General features: G+C 40.3%; 1 pseudogene; it reads left to right on the plus strand.

Annotated features, from left to right (window-relative positions):
• The window catches only part of LOC128563712 (serine/threonine-protein kinase Sgk3-like), a 34127-nt pseudogene extending 30752 nt beyond the window's left edge, over positions 1-3375 (plus strand).
• Positions 3376-11490: the final 8115 nt, after the last annotated feature.

The raw sequence follows: 11490 nt of genomic DNA on the forward strand, positions 1-11490 counted from the left end.
ATTTTAAAAATTATGAAAACAGAGTTGCTTATTTGGTAGGAGAGAGCTCACTAACATTTCAAATGAGTGGTTGCCAGAAAACAAACCTTGAATTAAAAGTGCCTTTATCAGTTTTTATAGTAATTATTTGATGTATTAAGCATTTTGTAATGGGGTCATGGCATTAGGAAGGTTGAGAACCACTGGGTTAAGAGGTAGATGATAGTGTTCTTACTACAGAAGGAGAAATAAGCTCATAGTGATAGGGTAGTTTAAATAAAGAATGATACCTAATAAATAATACAGCCACAAATCAAGAGCCTGTGATTTTTCTAGGATTATATGTAAGAATTTGAGGGGAAAAATGTACATACACACATATAATTTCTGGCATTCTTTGCCATGTGTGGATGTTTTCTCCTATGAAAGGATGTAGCATTCTGGGTTTTCTTGGTCTTGTCTCTGCTCAGTTTTAGGTGTACCAGGCTAGCTACTATCCTTAACTTACATCTGTTCTGAATACCTGCCTGTTCACCTCAGTTATACTCGATGATTTGCACGTTTTAGGGATTCCCTTCCCTATAGAGCAGAAATAACCTAGAGCTTCAAGGATGCACTTGAAAAGTGAATCACCTGAATTTGTAGCCCAGTGTTAATCTATAAATACATTGGAAAGGGAGAATCTGTTAACTTGCATCAGATTGGTAAGGGAAGGTTAAGAACCACTGCCTTTGAGACACAGCCACTGTGCTTCATTTCCTGTGTACCTGGACCCCACAGCCGTCCAGAGCTGAGGATGCCCTATGAAATACTTCACAACCTTGTCTATAGCACACTGAGTCACATTTCACAGTTTTACTTATCACCTTCTTTATTTCTTCATCAGAAGGCTTCACCCATCAAGGATTGAGAAACTAGATGGGCAGGTATTTTGTGGAAGCTCAAATACAAAATCCCATCCTGAAAATGTACCTGAGACCCTTTTCTGAGCTTTGAGGTGGTGATGGGTAGAGGAAAATAGAGGACCAGGGACAGGGCTTGAGATTCCAATTAGCATAGGCAAGCACTTTGCTAGCCTTCCTTACCCTTCTTCTCCTCCCTCCACCCAATAAAAACCTTAACTGTTAGGACAGATAACCTCACCTAAATAAAAGTCAGGAAAGGAAAAGCAGAGAAATGTTCCAAAGAAATGAATTAGGAAGACATCTAAACTTGCTAGTAGTAAATACACAAATTCATAAAGGAGTTTTTAAAGGACTAAGTTAATGAAAAACAAGCTAGGTTGAATAATATTATGCTTTTGATGTTTCAGGCTGAACCAGATGATATCAGGAACTGTGACACAGCATTTACAGAAGGAACAGTTCCGTATTCTGTGTGTGTGTCTTCTGACTATTCTGTAGTGAATGCCAGTGTTTTAGAGGCTGATGACGCATTCCTTGGTTTCTCTTACGCACCTCCTTCAGAAGACTTATTTTTGTGAATGGTTTGCCATTCAGAAACTATAGAGCAAATACAAGCCACGGATGGGACTGAAACTCATTTCTGTGAATATATTCAAATATGTATAACTAGTGCCTCATTTTTACATGTAATATTGAAAATTATGGAAAATGTATTTTCTGCTATATGCAAGAAAATAGGGCATTTCAAAGAGCTATGTTTTGATTAAAATTTGTATTCTTGTTTATTAAGCTTATTTTTGAACAAAAATTTTAAAAGCTATTGTTCTTAACATTAACCTGTTTTTAAAGAAAACATTGTGCTATTGACTGTTTTTTTCCCTCTAAGTTTACACTAACATCTACCCGTGATCGACTGTTTCTTAACAGTCGATTTAAGTTAATGTATACTAACACTTTTGAACTCTTTACTATGACTTTTGTTATCAAATCAGAACTATGCAATTAATACGTGGTTGTTTATCTCTTTCCATGATAAATCACTGAAACAATCCAACAATCCAACAATCTTGGTAGGATTCAAATGTAAAGGCATAATTAATGCTTTGTTAACACTTTGAATAATTGTTCATTCAGATCATTTAAGAAGTCACAAAAGGAAATCATTGCGTTTGAAATACCAATTTAAACTTATGGATTGTTTTTCTTCTGGAGAAAAAGAAAAGACTTAAAGATTAGGAATTTTAAGTATTCCAAAGATGTGATGGTTAATAAAGTACTGCTGGCTTTTTTCAGGTGGTGCCACAAATGAATGTCTCTAAGTGACATATTTATATTATAGATAATGTTCTATTTATGTTCCTGTTGGTCTTTTGAATGTTTAATATACTATTAAGTAGTTCTGGATCTTTGTATTTGCTTTTGCAAATAGCCATTGAAAAACTCTCTTCCAAATTGGATAAGAAAAAAAAAATTGAGCTTTCTAAAGTATTTGCCTAATTGGAATTAAAAAGTAAAACAACAATTTCTGAGCCAATGTTAATGTATATAATGTGACACAAGTTAAAACTACTTCAGGCAGATGCACATTCAGTAGTTTTTATATCTTAGAAAAAGTACAGGAAACTGGCCATAAAATCATAACATACCAACTAAGTTGTACACTTACAAGAAATAAAAGAGAGTAACTATAGAAAACTTTAAAAGAATGCTTAATGTGCAATTCTGATTCTTAGTTTAGAGGTTTTTGAAGCCATGTAGGAAATATTCTTGTGAAAGAGGTCAATGACCCAGTTTAGATACTCTAAGAACCAACATTTCTTCTATGTTTTCTTGAGAAGGAAATCACCAATACCCTTTGTCTTAAAAATGTTCTGCAGAATGTGGGTGGTATGCCTTTGTTAGGCTAATGATATTTACATTCAATACAAATACACTGAATCTTCCTTTAGCGGTGAAGACTTTAACATCTACACTGTAAATATTTGGTTTATTTGGCACTACTGTAAGTTTTGCTTTTACACAAAGCTCTTTGCTTCTTATAAAGCAAAATAAAAATTGTTGTTTCTTGTATGATTTTTTTCTGTGAAGTCATTCCTTAACTATACTGCCAAAAATTAAAGTGCAATATTGTATATTTTAAGAACAAATTTAAAATAGAATTTTACTGTTTCTCAGATCATAAGAAATACAAATCTATATAGTATAATAAAATTAGCAAAAAAATTCATGATCATCTAACATCTGTCAAAATTGTTGATGGCTACAGCGGCTTCCCAACCATTGTTACATCAGGATACACACAGAAAATCACAAAATTGGGTTGTCACGCCTGGAGAGTAGCTGCCAAATGATGTAGACATTGGTAGCATGTGCTCTGCACAGTTTTAATATACCAAAATAATTTTTGAATTTAAGAAATTTATAAAGAGAGTAAACACTGTACAGGTATAATTTCAGCAATAGTAAATTTTTTTTTCTTTTACTTTTTTCTTTTTTTTTTTGAGACAGTCTCACTATGTCACCCTGGGTAGAATGCTGTGGCATCACAACTCACAACAACCTCCAACTCTTGGGCTTAAGCGACTCTCTTGCCTCGGCCTCCAAAGTAGCTGGGACTACAGGCACCTGCCACAATGCCTGACCGTTTTTTTGTTGTAGTTGTTGTTGGCAGGCCCAGGATGGGTTCCAACCTGCCAGGCGCATTGTATTGAGCTACAGGCGCCGAGCCTTTAATGTAAATTCTTTTGCAGGAATCGGTCTCATATTTTTTCTAATATATTTTTCGTAATTTATTAGGGAGAAGAGATTTCCACTTTAATTTTAGTTAAATCTTTGAGAAAAAAGCCTACAATGAGTTGTCAATATTTAAATATTTGTGTTTTAATGATTGTATTATGGAATCCAGAAAGCTTATATACAATAAAAGCAAGCCACTCAAATGGTCAAATCTGATCTCAGCATGTTGTATTTTCTTCGATTCTTTCCAGCCTTGCTGTATTGAATTTTTGTCTTATGCTGCCTCAATGACAGTAAATAATAATACAAAAATGACAGCTAGATTTATTAATGATATATTGAGGGTCTGGGGAGGTGCTTTGTTTTGTTTTGTTTTTTTGAGATAGGGTCTCACTATGTGGCCCAGATTGGTCTTGAACTCCCATCTTCAGTCTCCTAAGTAGCTGGGATCAGTAATACTTCCTTTGTATGATATCTCCTAGCAGTATGCATCTATTAGATATCAAAACCAAAGCTTTATATTAATATTTATCAAAACTTTAACACTTAACAGCTGTTCATCTTGCTGTATAAAAAGTATAACAATGAAAAATATTAAAAGGCAAAAAAAAATTAGCTATAAAAGGCAAAATAAAAACAATTCATAATTTCACCACTTTAAAAGAAGTAGTTGAACCATTTTGCCAGATCACATGTAAGACTTGGAATTTGGAGTAAAAGAAAAATTAAAGGGCTAGAGTAATGGGGGGGCTGTACAAAAGGGGAAAGGGTTTGGGCTGCATAAAATCTTCCACATACACATGCCTGAGTTAAAAAACTAAGATGAATATACTGGATAATAAAAAATATTCATCTATTCATTTTTATGAACCTGCCTGACAGATGTTCTATGTGAATGTATCTAAAAGTAAATATTGCTTATCACAAAGACTTGTTTTACACATTGCATATAACTTAAAAGTTTCAACCAAATTGGGAAATTTCTAATTCAAGCTACCCCTGAAAATTTGTTTCTGATGCTCAGTGATACTCTGTAATAATAAAGTCCTGTAAGTATTTACAGCAATGTAGCAGTAAGGAGCAATGAAATTTTGATTTTAGATATAAACCGTCATTTTCAAAGAGTTTGCAATGTGTGGTAATGTGCTGAATTCTTAAGGTATTAAATTCTATTCTTAGGTCTAACCTGTATGTCAGAGTGTGAGTAAGTATATAAAAAGCTTTTAGACTATTTTGCTAGACTCGTTTGATATGAAACTATTACTTTGGCTCTCTGGGCTGGGGCCTGGTTCATTGCGACATGGCTAAACGCACCAGGAAGTTCGGGATCGTCCTTCCTGCTATGGTGCCTCCCTCCAGAAAATAGTGAAGATTGGAATCAGCCAGCACACCAAGTACACTTGCTCCTTCTGTGGCAAAACCAAGATGAAGAGAGGAGCTGTGGGGATCTGGCACTGTGGTTCCTGGACCTACAACACCACTTGTGCTGTTACAGTAAAGTCTGTGGTTAGAAGACTGAAGGAACTGAAATACCAATAGAAGCTCTTCCTTTTCAGACAACACAAGCCACTAATAAATGGGTTAATTTATGTAAACAAAAAAAAACTATTACTTTGGCACAGAAATGAACTGTTATGGCTATAACTGATTAATCAAACTTTTAAAGTATATTAATATCTTCTTGAAGAATTGATTCTTTTTTTTTGTGTGAGACAAGAGTCTTACTTTGTCACCCTCGGTAGAGTGCTGTGGTGTCACAGCTCACAGCAACCTCCAAATCCTGGGCTTAGGCGATTCTCTTGCTTCAGCCTCCCAAGTAGCTGGAACTACAGGTGCCCGCCACAATACCTGGCTATTTTTTGTTGCAGTTTGGCCAGAGCCAGGTTCGAACCTGCCACCCTCAGTATTTGGGGCCGGCGCCCTACCTACTGAGCCACAGGTGCTGCCCTGATTCTATTTTTAAATATAAGGCCTATCATCAGACATAGCCTATGCCCATCTAAAATATTAAAAATAGTGGCTCATGCCTGTAATCCTAGCATTTGGGAGGCTGAGGCAAGAGGATTGCTTGTGACCCACTGGGGCAACATAATTGACCCTCCATCTCTACAAAAAATAGAAAACTTAGCCAGGCTTGGATGGCTGGTGGTTCGTGCCTTATAGTCCCAACTACTCCAGAGCTCAAGGCAGGAGGATTACTTAAGCTCAGGAGTTTGAAGTTACAGTGAGCTATGATCATGACAGTACCGTTTTGCCCAGGCAACAAAGGAATCCTGTGTTTCTAAAAAAAAAATAGTATTCAAGACCACAGAATTGTAGTACCAATCTAGACAGCCTTTTGCTGTTGTTAATTGATTACTATTCCACAAAGATATTTTATTCATCTCACCAGTAAAATAGATTATATTCTCTCAAAGAAAGAAACTGAGGTGTTTTGTGACCTCTATTATATGTGGAAAGGAATGGCCTCAATCTTCCATGGAAAGTGATCCAACCTTCTGAGTCCCCACTTCCCCAGTGCAATGGAGCAGAGTTGATAACTGTATCACAAATACTAATGGTGAAGGAACAGGCACAATTTTTAAAGCTTGGGAAGATTTTTAGTGACAGCTTTATTAAGATCTAATTCATATACCATACAAGTCACCTATCGAAAGTGTATAATTCATTGGCTTTCAGTATATTCAAGCTATATTCAGAATTGTTCAGCTATCACCACAACTTTAGGTCATTTCTATCACTTCAGAAAGAAACTGAATGGATAAACAAAATGTGGTATATATAAAAGGAAAGAAATTTTAACATGCTACAATATGGATGAAGCTTGAAGATATTTTGCAAAGGTAATAACCCAGTCACAAAAGAACAAATGCTATATGATTCATTCCATTTATGGGAGGTACTTAAAGTAGTCAAATTCAGGGAGACAAAGTATGACAGTTGCCAGAGGACAGGGGAGGGAAGAATGGAGCATTATTGTTTAATGGGTCCTGGGTTTCAGTTTTGGTGGAAAAAAGTTCTGAAGACAGGTGGTGGTGATGGTTATACAACAATGTGAATGTATTGTACTTAATGCAACTGAAATGTACACTTTCCCATCTCTAGAAAAAATAAATTATTAAGTCCCAGGTGTTCAGGAGGCTGAGACAAAAGGATCTTTGACACCACTATACACTCCTTCCTTGCGAACAGTGAGACCATGTCTTTAAAAAAAATTTTTTTAGGGCAGCGTCTGTGGCTCAAAGGGGTAGGGCGCTGGTCCCATATGCCAGAGGTGGCGGGTTCAAACCCAGCCCTGGCCAAAAAAAAAAAATAATAATAAATAAATATATAGAAATGCTACTTAAAAAAAAAAAACTTTTTAGAATGGTAGATTTTATGTATATTTTACCACAATTTTAAAAAAAAGTAGACAGTGCCCACAGCTCAGTGGGTAGGACAGCGTCCACATACACGGAGGCAGGCGGTTTGAACCTGGCCAGGCCCAGCTAAACAACAATGACAACTGCAACCAAAAAATAGCCAGGCGTTGTGGTCGGAGCCTGTAATCCCAGCTACTCGGGAGGCTGAGGCAAGAGAATTACTTAAGCCCAAGAGTTTGAGGTTGCTGTGAGCTGTGATGTCACTGCACCCTAGTGAGGGCGACATAGTGAGAATGTCTCAAAAAAAATTAAAATGAAATAAAAAGAAAGTAAAAAGAACTCCAATACCCATTAGCAATGGCTGTTTTTCCCTCCCCGTTTTTGGACTTCATGCGTGTGTACGGATTCACAGAAATTCCCAGACATTTCATAGAAACGCAATCACACGTGTGCGCTTTTATGTCTGGCTTCTTTCACTCTATATGTTTTATGTCATTACTTTTTATGGCCCCAAAATATTCCATGGTATGGATACATCACATTTATCCATTGATGGCTGATGAACATTTAGGGCTCTGCACAGTGGCTCAGCCCTGTAATCCTGCACTCTGGGTGGCCGAGGCGGGTGGATTGCTTGAGCTCAGGAGTTCCAGACCCGCCTGAGCAAGACCGGTCTCTAAAAAGAGCCGGCATTGCGGTGGGCGCCTGCAGTTCCCGCTACTGCGGAGGCTGCGGCAAGAGAAGCTCTTGAGCCCAAGAGTTGTTTTTGCTTTTTTCTTTTTTTTTTTTTTTTATCTTTTTTGAGACAGAGCCTCAAGCTGTTGCCCTGGGTAGAGTGCTTTGGCATCACAGCTCACAGCAACCTCCAACTCCTCCTGGGCTCAAATGATTCTTTTTTTTTTTTTTTTTGTAGAGACAGTCTCACTTTACCGCCCTCGGGTAGAGTGCCATGACGTCACACAGTTCACACCAACCTCCAACTCGGGCTTCCGTGATTCTCTTGCCTCAGCCTCCCAAGAGTCTGCGACTACAGGCGCCCAACACAACGCCCGGCTATTTTTTTGTTGCAGTTTGGCCGGGGCTGGGTTTGAACCCGCCACCCTCGGCATATGGGGCCGGCTCCCTACTCACTGAGCCACAGATTCTTTTGCCTCAGCCTCCCAAGTAGCTGGGACTACAGGCGCCCGCCACAACGTCCGGCTATTTTTTGTTTGCAGCCGTCATTGTTGGTTGTCGGGTCCGGGCTGGATTCGAACCCTCGAGCTCTGCTGTATGAGCCTTAGCCGCTTGAGCCACAGGCACCGAGCCTGAGCCCAAGAGTTTGTGAGCCGTGACACTATGGCACTCTATCCAGGGTGACAAAGTAAGACTCTGTCTGAACACAAAAAAAGAAAAAAAAAAAAAAGCACGTTTAGGTTATCTACTTTGGGGCTACTATGAATAATATCATGGACATTCGTGCCTAGGTTTCCACGCGAGCATTTCAATTCTCTTAATGCACGTGTGCACACGTACTGGTGGACTCTGGGTTTAGTTCTTTGAGGGCGTACTGGCTTGTTTTCCGAAGTTGCAAGCCACTGCATTACCACCAGCAGTTCTAAATTTTTTAGGCAAACATCGACACCCTCTGCCTGCAGTAACATGGAAAACCAACCGTAGCCCTGTCTCTTCTCGGCCTGGGTGGGAGGGAGCAGGCGCGAAGAAATTAACGCAGCGGGGACCAGCCGGCTGGTTTCCCTGGCCACAGAAGGGCGCCTGCAGTCCCGGGAGAACGCGCTCGCGCGCCAGGGCCCCGCCGCACCGGCGCTGCAGGAGCGCCACGGACTAGCTGGTGGGCGACTGCGCGGGTGCAAACCAGCACCCGGCCGAGGGCGGTGGTACCGGAGGTTGCTGTAGTGCGTGGCAGGGGTTCTGGGTCCTACTTGGTGAGGCTGGCTCCTTACCCATCCGCTTTGGTTGTGAAGTGTTTTCCTGCCGCCTTCCCCTCCTCAGTCCATCCCTGGTTGCTGACCGGGCGAGGAGGGGATAGGATTTCGCGCCTGTTGCAAGTGAAGCAGAACTTGGGGTTTGTTTTGTTTTGAGACCGAGTCCCACTCTATCGCCCAGGTTCCAGCTCAGTGGCGTCGCCCTAGCTCATAGCAACCTCAAACTCCTGGGCTAAGGCGATCCTCCTACCTCAGCCTCCCAAGTAGCTGGGCCAGCAGGCGCCCGGCTGTGTTTAGAGACGGGGTCTGGCTCTTGACCCGGCCGGTCTTGGGCGATTCAGCCCGCTCGGCCTCCCAGGATGCCCGGGTCACACGCGTGAGCCACCGCGCCCGGACAGAACTGGGTTCTTTATACTCTGGGGAGGGCCAAAGACTTAGAATTCTATCCCTCTTCGCCTTTTTTAATGCTTTTCACAGCCTCCCGTATCTTTTCGTCCACTTAATCGTCTTCCTTGAAAATCTTCGACCCCCAGCACCGCCACTTTAACGCTGGCGCCCAGACTTTAGCCTCCTCCTTTCCACGGTGCTGAGTTCCAGGCGCTGGTTTACTTCCCGCCGGCCTCGCATAGACCTGGGCGTCGCAGGAGGCAAAGTCAGGTTATCGCGAATGAACTTTCCCTGATCTCCCTGCGCTTCTCTTTGGGTGCCACACTACCTATGAGAGCAACATCATCCAGTCACGCCAACCCACTTACCCTTGGCTAATTATTCTTCCCCGTATTGTACGGACCCGCTACTAACCAGGTCCCGTGTAAAGTCTTTAAAATTCTAGACTCTAACTACTCCATTTCTCTTGTATGTTGTATGTAGCTAGCGCCCTAGCCACTGAGCTGTGGGCACCGAGCCATGAGTTTATTAATTGCTAAAGCTCCAGAACTGGCCATACTATTTTTAAGAATGTTGCAACACCTAAAAGCTGATTATTGACTCTTCCGCTACTCCAACCTACTTTACTAGCGGCGGCAGGGACTGATTCCCAAAATAAAAATCTGACCGTTGCCTCAGCGCCTGTGGCTCAAGCGGCTAAGGCACCAGCCACATACACCTGAGCTGGCGGGTTCAAATCCAGCACGGGCCCGCCAAACAACAATCATGGCTGCAACCAAAAAAATAGCCAGGCGTTGTGGCAGATGCCTGTAGTCCCAGCTACTTGGGAGGCGGAGGCAGGAAAATCGCTTGAACCCAGGAGTTGGAGGTTGCTGTGAGCTGTGATGCTCTACCCAGGGCGACAGCTTGAGGTTCCGTCTCAAAAAAAAAAAAAAAAAAAAAAAAAAAAAAAATCTGACCGTTATTTAGTCTCTGTTTTACAAATGTTAGTGAGTTCCCAAATAATCATCATGGACTACAAAAGTTTTCAGAATCTGCATAATCTGACCTCACGCAACTCTTTCTTTATCATTTTCATTCAGCCCTGAAAACCTAATGTTACCCCAGAAGCTGAAACTTGATGTCCTAAACACAACACGCATTTTAGGATCATTGTACTTGATGGCCATGGAGAAATAAACTCTGAAGTTTCACCCCTAAGTAATTTTGGAAAGGACAGTCTCAGTTACTTTTCTTTGGAAAGTAGCCTAAACTCCAAATAGTAGAAATATGGATCCAGTGGTGTAGAACTGATAATGGAGGTAGGGAGTGACCTCTATCTCTGGAACACTGCCTCCTCTTTCTCTTCACCTCTCTTCCAATAAGTGAAACATTCATCTATCAAATGACCCTTTTAAAGTAGAATTCATAGCTTCTCTATAACCCTACTGTATTCAATTAAAATGTCCTAAAACAATAGAAAATCTTATGACCCATATGCAAGATGATCCCAATATCAAATATTTGTAAAGTATTTCATAAATGTTGGCCCTTTTGTGCTTCCTAGTATATTCATGTTTCTATTATAGCACTTAAATTGTCACATAACTGTTTACATGTGTCTTCCCTCACTGTACTCTTTGTGAAAGATAAGAGGCTACGTTTTACTCATCTTTGTATCCTTCCTGCATAGGACAGTCTGGTACCCAGTAAATAGTAGATGCCAAGTAAATATTTGGAAACCAGTGAACCAATGTGTTAGTCGTTATTTCTGACTTCTCTAAGTTGGCAGCTTCTTGAAAGGCAGTATCTAGTCTTAAGCATTTTATTCCTAGCACCTACTACAATTATATATTGTTTCCAATTAGTGCCTCTTGTCTTTAAATGAATTTTATATATTCCATTCTGTACTCATTACCATGGTTTAATGTTTTATGTTGGTCACTCATAACAAGCTACAGAACTGAAAGGGCCTTAATTATCTAATACAACCCTTTCCTTTCCCATGCAGTGGTTCTCAACCTTCCTAATGCCTCCCAATGCTGCGACCCTTTAATACAGTTCCTCATATTGTGGTGACCCCCAACCATAAAATTATTTTCATTGCTACTTCATAAGTGTAATTTTGCTACTGTTATGAATCATAATGTAAATATCTGATATGCAGGATGTATTTTCCTTGTTACAAAGGGTTGAGAACTGCTGCTAAAGAGAGGT

This window comes from Nycticebus coucang, chromosome 13, assembly GCF_027406575.1.
Source record: "Nycticebus coucang isolate mNycCou1 chromosome 13, mNycCou1.pri, whole genome shotgun sequence".
In the NCBI taxonomy this organism is placed as follows: domain Eukaryota; kingdom Metazoa; phylum Chordata; class Mammalia; order Primates; family Lorisidae; genus Nycticebus; species Nycticebus coucang.